The sequence below is a fragment of the Dasypus novemcinctus genome, chromosome 24 (genome assembly GCF_030445035.2).
Source record: "Dasypus novemcinctus isolate mDasNov1 chromosome 24, mDasNov1.1.hap2, whole genome shotgun sequence".
Lineage (NCBI taxonomy): Eukaryota > Metazoa > Chordata > Mammalia > Cingulata > Dasypodidae > Dasypus > Dasypus novemcinctus.
In genome coordinates, this window is record NC_080696.1 from 12,140,719 (window position 1) to 12,158,805 (window position 18,087).

The 18,087-nt window shown below is 41.1% G+C and overlaps 1 long non-coding RNA gene across 1 annotated transcript in view; it reads left to right on the forward strand.

Annotated features, from left to right (window-relative positions):
* The window catches only part of LOC139437489 (uncharacterized), a 58,899-nt gene that overhangs the window by 29,242 nt on the left and 11,570 nt on the right, over positions 1–18,087 (forward strand). Inside the window, exon 3 of the long non-coding RNA XR_011647286.1 lies at positions 4,234–4,361. This is a non-coding gene — a long non-coding RNA (uncharacterized lncRNA). The remainder of the gene's footprint in view (positions 1–4,233; positions 4,362–18,087) is intronic.

Sequence of the window (18,087 nt, forward strand, 5' to 3'; positions counted from 1 at the left end):
ACTGACGACAACAGAAGCGGACAAAGAAACAAGACGCAGCAAATAGACACCAAGAACAGACAACCAGGGGAGGGGGGGAAATTAAATAAATAAATAAATCTTTAAAAAAAAAAAAAAAAGAAAGAAACACACGAGAGTGCCATGTGCTAGTTGAGGCAGAGACTCAAGTGAAGCAGTTGCAAGTCAAGGAACACTAAGGGTTGCCAGACACCCCCAGAAGCTGGAAGAGGCAGGGAAGGATTCTCCCCTACTGGCTGCAGAGGGAGCATGGGCCTATTGACACCTTGATTTTGGACTTCTAATCTCCCTAATTGTGAGACAATAAATTTCTGTTGGTTTAAGCCATCCAATTTGTGATTTTTCACAGCAGCCCCAAGAAACTAAGACACCATGTGACCTTGGGAAAACTTCTCTAAACTTGTTTCCCATGTGGCAAAATGGTAAAACTGTAAACCCTGCCTACCCCATAGTAGCTTATACTATCAAGTTTTGGCAAGCATTTCTATCGTGATACAGGCCCTCCTGAAGTCTAACTACCACATCGCCATCTCTGCCTAAAGGCTCTCCTGGCCAGAAAAGACTCTGCCCTGCTCTGTCCATGTTCTGCTTTCAGTCAGGCTGGCCCTGGGAGCAGCCCTGAAATAACTCGTATATAAATACCCCAGCTCCCTCAGCCTCAGGTGGGATCATTTTCAAGGAGTTGTTCGATGTTGTCCCCAAGAGCCTCCCAGTAGGAGTGAGCTCCAGGAGGCCACAGAGGTAACCTGCCTGTCTCCGCACCCCACGCTGGCTGCCTTCCCCTCTCTGTGTCACTTCTGCACTCTTCCCTGTGTTTCCCAGGATCATATCCCCAGGAGACCACTGTCTAGGATCTGCTTCTAGGGGAACCCAAATGAAGAAATTCACCTTTCTGATGCCTGTGTGATTTGCCCGTATTGAGCCATCGCTAAGTGTTGAATGGTTGAGTTGGTTTAAAGCATCAGTGCTGTGGCAGTAACTCTCCCAATAAAGTCATGTTGTTACACTCTTTATTTATTCCCTACACAATTGCATTTATATTTAAAATGGCTCTCTGAAGATGTCCTCTTCCATGGATTCCTCAGATAAAAGGATGAAGAACCTCTAAACATGCTGTCTTGCCTTAAATACAGCTGAAAGTATGTGCACATTTATAGAATCGATTGCATAAACAACATCAGTGTGAATGAAGTTGGAATATATTCACAGGCAACAACTGAGAGTCCTGCACAACTGTATTGGGTAGAAAATGTTTATTGTGGCCTAGGGAGGCTCTTGCACATGGGAGGATGGGAAATGAGATGCCTCATAATGAGCCAAACCACAAGTCTAATAACCCAACTGCTCCCAAAACCAGGCTCCCTGAGTGGCAACCACAGCTCCAAAGCAAAGAGGAAATGCCATATGTTCCCAGTGTGGGAGGACCACTGGGCCCTGCTGGTCTTCTTGGCGACACCTGCAGCCCCAGCTGGCGAACATTATTGACATTGTCTTCTTCAAAAGCAGAGGACAGCATACACAATCAAAAGAAGAGTCAGCCGTGGGCAGATGGGGAGAGTGGCTTGAACAGCAGGCCCTGTTCTGCAGGAGCTGGCCTGGGGCCATCAGCCCTCTGTTCCTGTGCTGGTGGTCCCCAGCACTCATTTTGGCAGAGATTCACTGCTTGCAAAGATGTTTCAGATGCCTGGGTACTTCCTCCCTCCCCATAGCCTTCTTACCACCACACCCCAGCCCACTGTTCTTCCCCAAAACCATAGCATCTAGGGGTCACCGCAAGTCAAGGCAGCCCCTGGGGTATATTTTATGGATGTCCTGAGACTTACTTGCTCCTCTTCCTTAATTTTCTCCATTACTATAGAATCGTAGCACGTCAAAGTTGCCAACCCTCCTAAAATCACCATTTGAAATAGAATAATAATATGAAAATATATACCTATGTGTGTGTGTATATGTGTATATGTATATAAACATACACACGCCTATTAGATAAACAGTAATCCTCTTTTCACAAGACTTGCATGCTACTTTATTGGAATTGTAGTTGGTGCTGGGGTTTTAGATATATTTAGGGGATTTGAATCTCTGGACTGATAATATGACACCCAGGCCCAGAGCCTCAACAGACTTCAGCTCCTACACTTTGATTTATTGAACTTACCCCACTCAGCTAACATCGAGTTGAAGAAGGTCAACCACCACACCATGGAGCCTAGAGTGTCTACAACTGAAAGCAGGAGGAGTGCATCCAGTATCCATGTGTAATCTAAGCCCTCACTTGACATAGATGTGCAATGGACACAACCAATCCAATGTCCACAGAGAAAATGTGGAATGGGTGTGGGAAGGGTAGCCATGGTGGCTGCTGGGTTTGGGGAATGGGAGGAAGAGATGAGATGTGGAGGCGTTTTTGGGAGGTGGCGATGTCCTGGGTGGTGCTTCACGGACAATTACGGGACATTGTAGATCCCCCCAGGGCCCACTGGATGGAACGTGAGAGAGTGTGGGCTATGATGTGGACCATTGACTATAGGGTGCAGTGATACTCAGAGATGTACTTACCAGGTGCAATGGATGTGTCACAATGATGGGAGAGAGTGTTGCTGTGGGGGGAGTGGGGGGTGGGGGCGGTGGGGTTGAATGGGACCTCATATTTTTTTAATGTAATTTTTAAAAATAAATAATTAAAAAAAAAACAGTAATCAATCTGTACAGTAAAACTTTAACAAAATGGAGAATGTGGGTAAAAGGAATATGGAAATTCATTGTACTGTTCTTGCAAACTTAGTGTAGGTCTGAAATTATTTCAAAATTAAAAATAAAAATATTAGCCAACTGTAAGAGAATTCCTAAAATTATGTGTAATTGTCACCACAGATGGCAATGTTTTTTAAGTTATTAAAAATTTACCACTTTAAGTGCAGCACACCTGAAATCATGATGTTTGTTAATATCTTGATGACTTAAAGTACAAATTCATGAACTCATTTTGAAAGATATGCATTAATTTGAAAGTTACCCAGAAATAATTATTACTGTCAATATGAGAATTATTTATGCATGTAAATAGTTAACTGAGAAAGAAAAAGAAATGTTGAATCATTGAAAAACAATAGCATTCAAGTCCAAAAGTTCTTAAATAAATGTGTCAGTGTTGACATTCTTTAAATTCATAGCTTTTTATGATATCTATATATAATGGTCATTAAATGGTTTATTTCCAAAAGTTTCCATCCTCCTGATATTAACCTTCTAATGAAACTCCATTTCACATAAGAAAACCATGGTGCATTCTCATCTATAAAAGAGAAGTTGGGGTTTTGGAATACAAATACTTCCTCCTTTACGTTGCATGTGATTTTTGAATGCATGTTTAAAATGACACTGAAATTCAATGGATGACTTGAATTTACCCTGGAGAAATTTAGAACAGGCTTTTTCTCTTTGCACCTGAATTTCCATAATAAACATAGGAAAGAATTATTTTTAAAAATCATACTTCTGGTTTAATTGCCTTGTTTTATAGAAATGCTTAGGTGAGTACAGGGGCTTGCTTGCACTCAGCAATCTTAAAATTAAAGCCAGGTGTTCTGACACCAAAGTCAATGCTTCTTGCTTTAGCCTATCAGCAGTAAAATTCAGCCAGCATTGATTCAGCTTCTGGTATGGGCAAAGCTCTGAGATATCCACTACAAGAATAATATATATATATATACACACACACACACACATTATATAGATATATATTTTAAAATTCATTCTGTGATCTTAAAGATCTTGTTTGAGTAAGTGGAAACTACATTCCACAGGCACTCTGATAGAGCTCTTCTTTTGAGATTTCAAGAATTGCAGAAGGACTTCTGGGGAAGACTGCAGAGTAGGGAGCACGAGGACTCAGTCCTTCCACTAACAGAACTATTAAACATGCAGAAACTGTCTGCAACAACCATTTCCACTCCCATGGTTCTTTTGTCTGTTTGCTCATTGCTTGTGCTTGTTGTCTGCTCATTGTGGGGCTTTTTTTTTCCCTCATTGTCTGCTTGTTGTCTGGTTTTGTTCTTTAGAAGGCACCAGGAACCAAACCCAGGACCTCCCGTGGGGGAGGTGGGAGCTCAACTGCTTGAGCCACATCTGCTCCCTGCTTGTTTTTTGTTTTTGCTTGTTGTCTACTCATTGTTTTTGCTTAATGTCTGCTCGTTGTTTGTTTGTCATCTTTAGGATGCACCAGGAACTGAATCTGGGACCTCCCACGTGGAAGGAGGGGTTTAAATACTTGAGCCACTTCTGAGACCAGAACACTATACAGCATCCAGGGAAGAACCAGAGGAAGAGGCTGATAAATTATGGTAAAGAAATGTAAATTGCTCTATCCACAGCTACCAAAACCCAGCCCCAACTCATCTGGCAGGCCACCACAAAGTCCAGTACCTGTCTAGCAGCAGTGACAGAAAGGGATATAAAAATCCCCTTTGCCAAGAACAGGAGTGTGCACAGCTCATCACAGACAATGGCTTTTGATTAGCAAATTAGAGTCGCTGGGTCCTTGCCCTGAGAGCAGCCATTGTTTCAACCCTCCCTGGACAGAGTTGGAAACGGTGGACACTTAAAGACACAGGGTTTTCTTGGGGCTGTGGGGGAAAGTTAGCTGAAGGGCTGCATTTGCTGAGTAGGCCAGGAAAGCTCAGCTTTGGGGAGCAAAGAGAGAAGTTTTGGTGCCCTTCCTTACCCCCTCATGGGCACTTTCTTCCTGGTCTGCACCCCCTTCTTAAGTCCTTGCCTGGGAAAAACTGAATTGGGCAAATCCTCCCTGGAGTGACCCTCTACCCCAAATTTTTCTCCAAACAAAATCAGCATGAGACAATGAAAATAGTGTAAAAACTATAGAGACAGACAGTCTTGGACAAAGGCCTGCTGGCTTCAGATACCCAGGAGAAGGAGGTTTTTCCCCTGGGAAATAGAGGGGACAACAAACTCCTGTAAACAAGGAAACTCCAAAATAAATATTAAGCAAAAGCCCAGGAGAAAAGAGTCTGAGTACAGAAGGGAAAACCCTGCACAGTGCATTTGCCTTAAAGCAGACCTTCGTGATAGGAGGGTTGAGGTCAAGAAAACATCTCTCTTATCACCAACTTGTTACAAAATCAAGAAACAGATATCCCAGGGAGTAAATCCCAGTGGCAACATTTTAAAATATTACAATGTACAGTGTGCAACAAAAGAGCACATGACAAAGAAACAGGAAATGATGGTCCATCCAAAGGAAGAGGATTAAAATACAGTAAACACCAGTAAAGAAGATGGGAATGTGAACACCAAACAAAACTTCTTAAAAATTATCTTAAAAATGTTTAAGGAGTGGAGCAGTGTAGCTCAGTGTTTGAGCACACACTTCACATGTACAAGGTCCCAGGTTCAATCCCTTGTACCTCCTAAAAAGTTTAAGGAGATGAAGGGAAGTACAGAGAAAAGAACTACAGGAGATCAGGAAAACAATGGGTAATATGAGAGTCTAAGTAAAGAGATAGAAATCTTAAAAAGATTTAAAATAGAAGTACTAGAGTTGAAGACACAGTAACTGAAATGAAAAATGTCCAGGAGGGTTTCAAGAGCAGAGTGGAGGTGGCAGAAGAAAGAATCAGTGAACTTGAAGATAAGACATCTGAAATGAGTCAGGCTGAGGAGCAGAAAGAAAAAAGAAATATTAAAAGCAAAAATAGTCTAAGGCTATGGGACACCACCAAGTGCACCAATATACACATTATGGGAGTCCCAGAAACAGAAGAAAGAGAGAAAGAGGCAGAAGAACTATTCAAAGAAATGACAGAGAACTTCCCAAACAAAGCAAAAGATGTGAATATGCACATCCAAGAAGGCCAGAGAACACCAAACAGGATAAACATAAAGAAAAATACACCCCATCATATAGTGTTCACACTACCAATACAGAGGACAAGGAGAGAGTAATTTATGCATGTTTTTCTTCTGTGAACTCACAACTTCTCTTATAAAGAACAACAACAAAAATAATTGTAGAAAGCTAGCCCTTCATCTTCTGACAGAGAAGCAAGCCTGCTCAGAGAGGAAGGAATAGAGGATAAGCAATTGTGTGGCCAGAAAATTATGTAGGTTTGTGTCTGGGGGTCTTGGGGTGGCCAGTGAAAAGGAGTTTGGGAAACCTCAGATAGTGGAGAGTTTAAACCAGAGTGAGTGGTCACTGATCCGTATTCATCTAGTCTCACAGACATAGCGTGAAGACCTTCCATGTCAATCTCTGTTCTTGAAAACCAGGGATGGCAACCTAGATAAGACAGACTCTGACATGAAGGAGTTTATATTCTAGGTCAAATGCCAGTAAATTAGCATCTACAAGTGGCATGACCCCTTGTAGGTGCTATAGAACTGGGGAGCAGAAAGAGAAAATCCTTTCTACGTCCCTGTATTCATTTCATTCTTGGCATGGGGGTGTTTATGCCATAGTCATTATAGGTGCCCCATCTGCCTCACCTTAGACTGAGCCAGACACTCTGTAGACCTTCTTGGGAGATAAGATGCCACCATCCACATGTGACTATAGAGAACCTGAAATGTGGTGAGTACAAATTGAGATGTGCTTGGGGTAAAATATCACATTTCAAAAGACTTAGTATGAAAAAAAATGTAAAGTATCTTTATTAGTCAGGGTTCTTTAGGGAAACAGAATCAACAAGGGATATCTGTCAATAGTATGTGATTTTATGAGTCTCTCACATGACTGTGGGGATTCACAAGTCTAGGTTCCATGAGCAGGCTGCAATTAGGGGCTCCGATGAAAGGCTAATGAGGTTCTTGATGAGTTCTGGGAGATTTTGGCTGTCCAAAGATGAGCTGGGAAATTCTCACTCAATGTTGGAATCACTTCCCCTTTTAAGGCATTCAATTGTTTGAATAAAGCGTCACTCATTGCTAATGGCAATCACCCTGATGGATGTAATTGTAATCAGCTATCTATGATTTACCACTGCAGTAAAGTCAATGGTGACTAAAGTCCATAAATGCCCTTGTATTACAGTTAGCCCAGTGCTTGCTTGACCAAACAACTGGGCACAATTACCTGGCCGAATTGGCACATTAGCCTAACTATCACAGTATCTCATCAATATTTTTATGTTGATTATATCTTTTAATTTTTAATTTTGAAAAAGTACATAGAGTAAGGATTCAATGCATTTTAATTATTACATGATTACTATTAAAGAGAGAGGAAGAAAAAGGCTTAACAGCTCTGGATGAAAGTAGGCCTGAAATAGACTCAAGCTTAGACTTGTCAGATACAAGTGCATATTCCCTTTTGTGCTTAAGCTAATTTGGGTTGGATTTATGTCAACTTGAAAGAATTCTGAAAACTACAATAATTATTAAATATCTTTCAAAATACGGTCTTTTAGATCTATGGGAGGGGGGGAATCTCATTAAAAATACCTTTTTGAAACAAGACCAAGTTAAATTTTCTGAAACTCAAAGCTCTGCTACCCCCAAGGAAACTTTTGGGATGAATAAGAATCTGAAACATTTCTGAATTAGAAGAATGACCTCAGCTAAGTGTAGAGCATTTCTGAACTGTGTCTGCCCCTGCAATAGATGATCATAATGCAGAGTCTTGAACCAGAAGCTTTTTCGCATATGCCAGATTTGGATAAATTCATAGCACTCTAATTGTAAAAGAATTATAATGTTAAAAAACAAAGCAGGGAAGCAGACTTGGCCCAGTGGTTAGGGCATCCATCTACCACATGGGAGGTCCATGGTTCAAACTCCGGGCCTCCTTGACCCGTGTGGAGTTGGTCCACGCGCAGTGCTGATGTGCGCAAGGAGTGCTGTGCCACGCAGGGGTGTCCCCTGCGTAGGGGAGCCCCATGCGCAAGGAGTACAACCCAGAAGGAGAGCCTCCCAGTGCAAAAGAAAGTGCAACCTGCCCAAGAATGGCACCAAAGAGACAGAGAGCTGACACAGCAAGATGACGCAACAAAAAGAAACACAGATTCCCAGTGCCACTGATAAGGATAGAAGTGGTCACAGAAGAACACACAGCGAATGGACACAGAGAGAGGATGACTGGGGGGTGAGGGAAGGGGAGAGAAATAAATAAAAAATAAATCTTTAAGAAAAAAAATAACAACAAAAAAAAAAACAAAGCAAAACAGATCTTTCCTAAATCAGCAGGGTAATTATTTTTAGCAACTAATCTGAACAAAAGTCCCCAAACACAAATGCTGCTCTTTATTTCTTCTTTGCTTCCTGCCATCCATCTTTCATTTCTTGTGGTCACAGGAATTTTAGTATTTAATTTTAGTATTTTCTTTTCAAAAGGCTTCTAGGAATTGCTTTTGGTTTAGTTGGTAAAATCTTGTACCACATATACTTCTTCAAAAGGACATTGTTTCTTCTCATTTCTCTTGAAGAAAAACCATGTAATGAGAGAATGTATCTGCTGACAACCTGTCTTCCACTTAAAAAAAGTTTCATCACCTTCAGTTCATTTTGATAATGGGTTCCTTTACCCACCTAGTAAATTGTGCTACAAATTTGATCTGTGTTCCATCCAGCTTCCCTCCGTGTAACTGATGTGGTGGGCCAGCAATTGTGTTTGTCTCCTTCTGCCTCAAGGCTCCTGTGAAATGGACAAATCAAATCCCTGCTTCCAGAAATTTGATATTGGTGCAAGACTTTGTAATTCCATCTGGGCTGTTGAACAGAGGCGAATTTAGGAAATATCAGCCCTTTGGAGAACCATGTTTGGTTATATGCGCAGTGATCATGAATCTCTGTAAAAGGAATGGATAAAGGAGATGAGAGAGAGGAAAGAGAACACAGGAGGGAGGAGGGATTTTCTTAGTTTACATGACTGAACTTGTTTCAGATGGTATTCCCAAGGATCTGGCATTTTTGCATTTCTCCACTATGCAAAGTCAAGAAGATTGCCACAAGCCCTCGGGGCAACCTATCTTCTCTCTTCCATCCAGAAGGAAAGAGTTCCAGAATTCCAACTAAAGCTCTGAGAGTAACCCTGATTGGACTGGCTTAGGTCACATGCCTGTCTCTGCCCCATTGTGGCTGGAAGTGGGCTGTTGATTGATTGGTTGCATCACAGTCATGTGGTCCACCCCTACAGTTAGAGCTGTAGTCACCTCCCCAGATCCAAACAGATTCCCAAGCAGAAATCTGGGGCTGCTGTTAAGGAGGAAGAAGAGAAGTAGATTATGGGAAAGGAACCAATGATGTTCATCATGTTGATCTTCAGGTTTGCTAGACACCTCCATGTCTTTATAATTCCTACTTTTATCTACATTCAATAGAGATGGCTTTTCTTACTCATAGCCAGAGTATTAACTAAGACACACAACAGAATAATGGACAGAGAAATAACAGCAGTGGCCCAAGTTTTGGGGGACAGGTCAAACAGTGGGATTGCATTGTATGGACACTTAGCTTATACTAGAGGACAGTTTCAATTGCTTAGGTGCCTCTAGCTGCCATTCTACTCTCCATCTGAAATGGCATTACGAGCAGCTTTTCCCTCAGCCCATCTCTGCTTTGTCTTTCCTTCTGCAGTGTGAGCATCCTGCCAAGCATAATATGATTCTAATATATATTTTATAAAAGATGGCCCTGTAACAGTCACTACTTTAACTAGTACTCAACAAAAGAAACAGAGGTGGTTTGGAGGAAGAAGCAGCCAAGTAGGACTTGAGTATGTCAGTCTCCAATATGACATGTTTCTGGAAGACTTTCAAAGGTATATTTTCTGAAGAACTTTCAAGGAACATTTTTCTAAAGGAATTTGAGAGAAATTTTTGCTGATTTATAAGATAGATCCACCATACATGGATAGAAAACTATCACCCACGTGTAGCTAATGCACTGATCAGTGGAAGGAACAGAACATCATTGTCTATCACCCTGACCAGTTTGATGGAATGGTCTCAGAACAACTTTGTACATGGTTAGAATTTAACAAATATTATGAAATGAATATAATTGACTGGGGCAAAATGGCCATGCCCAATGACATAGCTTGAAGAGATAATCAGGACCAGCATACTTGAATGTTGTTTGGGGCTTTTTATCATTTAGTGGCTAGAGAGAGGTGTCCTAACTTCTAATACCACTTATGCTCTGAACTATTTCTGTGATCTGGGGCACATTACACAGTTTCTCTGAGTCTCAGGTTTCCTGCACTGGTGAAATGGGAAGAAAAGTGCTTACCCTACTTGTTTCTCAGAGTTATTAAAAACCTGTGGGTTATATGCTCGTAGGCTGCTGCCTGATATCTTCCAGGACAGAATGAATGATAAGCAGAATGGAAAGTATTCAGATGGGAAAATCATCAGTGCTTCCAGAGATATTCAGTGAACAGTTTATCCTGCCTAATGCATTCTTGGATGTTGAAATAGAGCTAAGTACAAAAATACAACCCAATGGGAAGCACAAATTCTCCAGACTCCCATAGCACTCCTCATGGAGACAGTATTTCTGGTGCTATGTGTTGCCAACTCCCAGCTTACGATCTTTGACCCCAGAAGCTCAAAAGAGTTGCAAATCATGAAAAGTAGTCTCTGCTCTCCAGAGCAAAGTCTCATGCTGAATTAAACAATGAAAAAGACATGGGGAGCCGGATACCCAGATCTGAACTTTCCAAACAGAGAAATTAACTACAGTGGGACCTGCATGTAGGGAACTCAGATGTGATGCACAGCCAAGTGGAATGAAGCTTGGGTTGTTCCAGGCAGAGCTCAGTTAAGGTATCACTGAACCTCTTCTTCTGGACTAGTTGCTTCAAAAGTAAAAAAAAAAAAAATTAAAGATCTGTCTTTTCTGTACCTGCCTAAATCCTGTACTTCTCTCAAGAGTCTGACATATCTTGTGAAGGAAACAACCTGTCATCTGCTCCTTAAAGGGACTGCCTTCCTCACTTCTTAATGTCTGGAAAGATAAATTTATGCACCTCCAGTGACACAGCGTATCCTCTCTGGATATGTTCCAAAGAGAAATGGCTGCGTATGTCCACCACAGACACATCAAGAATATTGGTAGCGCTTCTACTTGTAATAGGCCCAAACTGGAAACAGGTCAATATTTAACTCTTCAACTTTCTTCATTATTATTCTAGCATCTGAAAACTGTAGGAAATTAGATTAGTTGTACTGAACTCCAGGGAAGTGACTGAGTATTCAGTTCAATGGAAGGTTTTATTTGTTCCTAAAAAGACTAATGCAATTTGTCAGTGAGCAAATTACATGTACTGAACATGTACTGTTTTCAGTCAACCCACATCACATGTCATGGGTAAAATCACCTCCTGCCATATCCAGCAAGCTGTTAAGAAATGACACCATTTGGCTGTCTCAAAATACATTGAGGAGGCAGGAACAGAAAGCTCCCCAAGCCAACTCAAGTGAAGATGGACTTATGTAAGAATACCAGGCAACCTCCCAAACCCCATTTGCAGGAAATACTACCTCTGTCTCTGCCCCTAGTACTGCAAGGTGGCTCATCTCTGCATTTCTGAATAGTGTCTGCTCTACCTCTTGTTTCTCTTTGCTGCCCGACTCTCTCTAGTTGCTTATTAGCCAGCATGTCACCAACCAATCCCAACCAATTTTTTGGCCTGAGCCTATATGACACTCCAACCTGGCTAATGGACTCTATTTCTCCCTCCCAAGAGATACTTTGTAGACACTCAATAAATATTAATTTACTTGGTTGGCCTGAAAAAAAATAAATTCCCCAAAACCACTTGGTAGACACTCAATAAATATTAATATTTTTTCCCCTTCAGAGAATGAACACCACCTGAGTAGAAAAGAACCTTTGTTCGATAGTGGGCTAGTGAAGCAGTAGTCTTTTCCCTGCCTTCCACATACACATGAGGTAGAGAAAGTCCTTCAGGTTGGGTGGAGCACACTTTCAGGAAGACCTGAGAAATTCTCAGGCCAATTTTGCAAATCTTTTGCAAGATTGAACCAGGTCACCACTGTTCCTTAAGTCAGCATATTTCTGTACCTATAGAAATGTTTTGCTTTCATATCCCAAAAGTTGTAATTTATGATACTGTTAGACTGTAAAAGAAAGAATAATAAAGAGTACTTAACCCTCAACCCTCAGGGTGAGGGATTTGGTAGTCCTTTGTGTTAACTCTCTAATAAAGGTTTAAGGCTCTGATTGGGAGTGAATTGAAATGGCACATAGCCTAAATGCTAAACTACTTTGTGATGAGAGGTGGGTTACTATGGAGCATTAAATAGGGTGTGGTCAAGACATGTGCAAGATCAGGGCCCACTGGATGGAATGGAGGAGAGTATGGGCCATGAAGTGGACCATTGACTATGAGGTGCAGAGGTGCCCAAAGATGTACTTACCAAATCCAATGGATGTGTCATGATGATGGGAACGAGTGTTGCTGGGGGGGGGACAGGTGGGGTGGGGGGGTGGGGTTGAATGGGACCTCACATATATATTTTTAATGTAATATTATTACAAAATCAATAAAAAAAAAAAAGACATGTGCAAGAGATGACATATATGACAATTTCCACTGGTCCACAGACTATCCCTATAGGGTACGTGGGTGTAAGGGTATCTGTGTTTGCCTACTCTCCCTCTACACCTTCTACTCCTCTCTCCATCCATTCTTCACCTTTCCCTTCCCTGCTTTGTGCCTGGTAGGCTGGCCCTTGCTCACCTGAGCTCCTTGGCAACTGCTTCATGTTGGATTTTGCCAGTGGAAGTCAGACAATAGGCTTTGCGGCTCCAGTCTTGGGCCCAATACTTCAGAGAGTAGAACATATTATGGGACACACACAGAATAAACTTACTGAAGAGCACACAGATACCTCTGTCACTGGAAAGAGAGTGCTGCTACTACAGGAGGGGACAACCCTTGGAATGTGGGGAGGATTTGAGTGACAGAGCCCTTAGTTAAAGAGGCACAGTAGTTAACTTGTTAAATCCTTCCTCTCAGCAGGAACGCAATAGATTTTTTGCATAATGAAATAACTGCTTTCTGGCAGTACTGAGTACTCATTTGCTAGCTGCTCCTTTGTGATCCAATTCACGCTCCCAAAGTACTCACTCACCATTTAGTGTGGTACTTATAACAGTTTCAGGAGATATAACAGTTGGGAGCTTTTGTAAAAGATCATGTTCTTAGAGATAATCCATTCCTGTGGGTGTGGCACCCTTTGATTCGATTGGATTTAGTTGAGGGTCTTTCATTGGATGGCTCCAGTGAGGCATGACCTGGGGTGGATCTTGGTCCTCTTGCTGGAGGCCTTTAGAAACAGAGGACTGAAAGCAGAGACACACAGAGGAAAAGCTGCAGAGATGGAGAGAAGGAACCCAGGAGCTCAGAGAGGAGCCTGAGAGAGGAAGCCACAGATGGAGCAGCCAGAAGCTGCTGAAGCAGCAAGACCCAGAAGAGAAGCAGGAGTCCAGTATCCCCTGCCTTAGGTGAGACAGCATCTCTGATGATGCCTTCATTTGGACATTTTCACAGCTTTTAACCTAATAAATTCCCATTATAAAGGCCAGCACATTTCTAGTACATTGCTCATAGCAGTTTTTAACTACTAAAACAGGTGTAACTAAGGAATACTACATATTGTACACATGTACTCTAGATATCATTTGAATCAAACAAGTTACCAAATCTTTACAGTAGGCAACTGAATGGACATCAAATACTAAAACCCTAAATAGATTTATGCTCTAAGAATATTTTAGAAGATTTTATTACAATTAAAATTTTTAAAAAGTTCTAAATAAAAAATTGACCTCTATGCAGTTTATATTTAAAATTAGAAGTTAATTAATAATTTGTATATATTTTTAAATTTTGATAAATTTTGTGTATTTTAGAACAAAAACAATTTTGAAAAAATTGTTTAGAATATTTTTATTGTTTTATATTTATTTTATTTTGCAGTCTTCATGAAAATTTATTGAAATATTGAATACTTTAAGCACAATTATATTTTACTTTCAATCCTTCCAGTCTTTACTATCAACATAACATAAATCATGTGGAACCTATATATTACGAAAGAGTGATTTTGCTGAAATTAAGACAAAAATTAGTATTAGAGGGTAAATATATAATAACCTATAAATTTATTGTATCTTCATTTTATTACTCATTCGAATATTGCTGGCCCATAACAAAAGGCCTTGTCACATATAATAATAATTTAATTTAGTTGTCTTTAATATTTTGATGATTTTCAATCATACAAAAAGCATAGATATACACAGAGGTTTCAGTTTTGTGGCTTTAAAGTATATTGGCAAATATTTTTGCTAAGGGCCAGAAAGTAAATATTTTAGGCTTTGGGTGCCAAAGAGTTTCTGTTGCAACTACTCGACTACGTTTATTATGAAAGCAACCATAGACAATATGCAAACAAATGAACTTGGCTATATTCCAATAAAACTTTATTTTCAAAAACAATTGGGTGGATTGATTTTCCCCTGTCTCAGGGGAAAACAGACTCCAAAATGGAGCTATACATGTTGGATGTTTATTAGGAAGTACTCTTAGAGACAGTGGCTGCAAGGGAATGGGGGAAGTAGGACTGGGCAGAAAGAGAAGTTGAACGGGGATACAGTAGCAACAAAGACATCAGCTGATTCCCTGGGGAGCTCAGCATGGTCTTTGTGTCCCCACATCTACTAAGTATTGGATGAGGGCTAACCCTGGGGAGGGAGTGATCTTGGACAAGGCAGCCCCCTGCAGCAGAGGATAAAGCTTGAAGAAGAACTCAGTCCAGCCTCACAATAGCTGGGGGAGGAATGCGTGACTTCATCTTGAAGGAGGGGAGATCTGGGTAATGCACCACCAGATCTTTGATTTCAAGGTAGGCTGGGCCCAGGTCATTATCTTGTTATAGAACTTTAAAATACTTGGACCTATGGCACGTGAATCTCCATTTGTATTCACACCCTCCTTCCACGGTGTGCTGGACAGACCAGCTCCTATGTGACCCTGAGAACCAATCATATGCATCTCTTCCCAACTCCATGTTCAGTGACTTCATGTTGGTAGCGCTAATTCAGCATGGTGGGAGTATTTACACCACAGTAATCAACAAGTACAACAAAGCCAGGTAGCAGGGATATATCATTTTATTTCCATCTAGATTGTGGTTTGCTAAACATTTGCCCACACACAGCTGCCCAGGTCCCACAGTTGTTAGAAACAGATTTGCCTCCATACCAGCAGTTCCACCAGGAAGTCCCTGCTCTATGGTTCCAGCTCTCCTGAGCTCCTGCAACTCCATTCCTCCCATGACCATTCAACACTAGGGAGGGAACAGCTCCCCACTGTTGTTTGTCTCTGAGTGCTTTCCCTACCCTTGGCAAGTTGTCCCTGTACTAAAGCCTCCTCATTTGAACCACCTGAGATGAATTCCATTCCCTGCTGGGACCTCGACTGATATAAAGGGTGACTGGCAAAGCTTTTATGCTGTGCTTCACATGGAAGAGTCAATGATCATCTCCCTCTTCCCTCCTCCAGCTTCCATCTTTAGGATCAAGAGCCAACTCTTTCCTCATTCATCTTCTGTCTTTCCCTACCCTGTCCTTCATCCCTCCTTGCCAAAGATGAAGAAGAAAAGGGTTGGAATCTGAGCTGAGTTTTACATCCTGGTGCAGATTTCTGAGACATACTACAAAGGAACACCACCATGGTTGGTCATTTTGTTCTTTGGCCACCCTGGTTATTTAAAATATGTGGCAATGTCATTTAGTGAGGTTATTTTTGGAAGCCCCAAATATATCAAAGGGAAACAAAAGCCAACTGTCACAATTAATTGGAAACATTACATTTAATTGTAGAAGGCAGGAGTAATAGAAATCATGTGCAGCTGTTCATCTCTGCTTGTCTTATCCCTTTCAATTATTTCACAAGTCAAAACCTCTTGTGGTTTCAACCTGTAATCTTAGATCCCCGCGTGTCTGACTTCCACATTCAGTAATCACTCCTAATAATGGAACTGGGTTTAAGATGATAGCACGGGGTTGTTACAGACCCCAGTGCACTATGCCAATCTTACCATCTGTCTCATTGCCACACAATAGCTCTGGAGGTCAGGATATTCTCACATTGCCTCTGTTTTCCCAAGTACCCCCCATTCTCATCACTTCCCTGAGTAAATATTAGTGACTCCAAGTACAACATAGCTTTGGTGAGGTTTAATCAAGAACAACAAAGTAAAACATCTTCCCAACCTCATTTTCATGCTGGTAGCTTTAAATCAGTCTGTTGGGAGGATTTACACCACAGCAATCTGCAAATACGACAAAGTGGGGAAGCAAGGCTGTTTTTTATTTATTTTATTTATTTTATTTGCCTGGATCACTGATTGCTAAACATTTGCCCACATATGATTTCTCTGGACTTTAAAAACTTTTTTTTTTTAATTAGAGCAGTTGTAGATTTACAGAAAAATCATGCAGAAAGTAGAATTCCCATATACCAACCCCTTGTCCCCTGCACACACATTTTCCCTATTATCAACTTGTTACATTAGTGTACTACCTTTGTTACAATCAATGAAACAACATTATTATAATGATACTATTAACTCAAGGGCAATATTATTATTGAGAGCAAGTTCAACAAAGAACTTGCCAGCTTTATATTAAAAAGGAATTGGGGGGGGCATGTATTTTCTGACATGTGATAGCCCATAGTTTAGCTTCCATTCTTTATGTTGTACAGTCCTATGGTTTTTATTTTTAATTTTATTCTGGTAACATACATACAACCTGAAATTAATCATTTTAACCATTTTCAAGTATACAATTCAGTGGTGTTAAATGCACTAACAGTGTTGTGCTACGTAACACACCATCCGTTACCAAAACTTTTCCATCACCCCAAACAGAAACTCTACCAATTAAACATTAACTCCTCATTCCCTATTCCCACCCTACCCTGGTGATCTGTATTCTGACTCTGTGAATTTGCAGAGTCTAATTATTTCATGTAAGTGAATTCATGCAATATTTCTCCTTTTATGTCTGGCTTATTTTACTTTCCATGTTTCCAAGGTTCATCCAAGTTGTAGCATGCATCAGAACTTTATTCCTTTTATGGCTGAATAATATTCTACTGCTTGTATATAACACATTTTATTTATCTTTTCATCTGTGGTTGAACACTTGGGTTGCTTCCACCTTTTGCTCTTTTTTTTTTTTTTTTAAAGATTTATTTTTATTTCTTTAATTCCCCTCCCCTCCCCCGGTTGTCTGTTTTCTGTGTCTTTTTGCTGCGTCTTGTTTCTTGTTTCTTTGTCCGCTTCTGTTGTCGTCAGCGGCACGGGAAGTGTGGGTGGCGCCATTCCTGGGCAGGCTGCTCCCTCCTTCGCGCTGGGCGGCTCTCCTTATGGGTGCACTCCTTGCGCGAGAGGCTCCCCTACGCGGGGGACACCCTGCGTGGCGCAGCACTCCTTGCGCGCATCAGCACTGCGCATGGGCCAGCTCCACACGGGTCAAGGAGGCCCAGGGCTTGAACCGCGGGCCTCCCATGTGGTAGACGGACGCCCTAACCACTGGGCCAAAGTCCGTTTCCCTCTTTTTTTTTTTTTTTTTTTTTTTTTTTTTAAATCTTGTTTTGCTAACCACCCAACAATGCTTTTTCATGTCTCAGGAAAAAAGAAAAAAGAAAAAAAAAGCAGTAGTTATTGGGTTGGTCTGCTCTACCTCTCTGCCTTCTTTTTCTAAAAATGTCAGTGAGGGATGGTATAGTTGGAATCACCCAGTCCAAGCTGGACCAATCTCATCTCTCTCTCAGGAAATTGCCCTGTGAATAATGATGCCAAAATGGAAGACAGTTGTTTCTGAGACCAGGAGTACCTGAATCCCGTCATTCAGAAGACTAAGTTGTTTAACTCTTCCTTTGAATCTCCAAGCTGTGCATCATCCTACCAACAGACCTCTTTTTTTGCTTGCAACCCATGAATCTTAGCTGCCCCAGAAATGAGGACCAGCTTTGTCCAAAGATGAGATGGAGAGTATCAGTATAATCTACAGACAGGA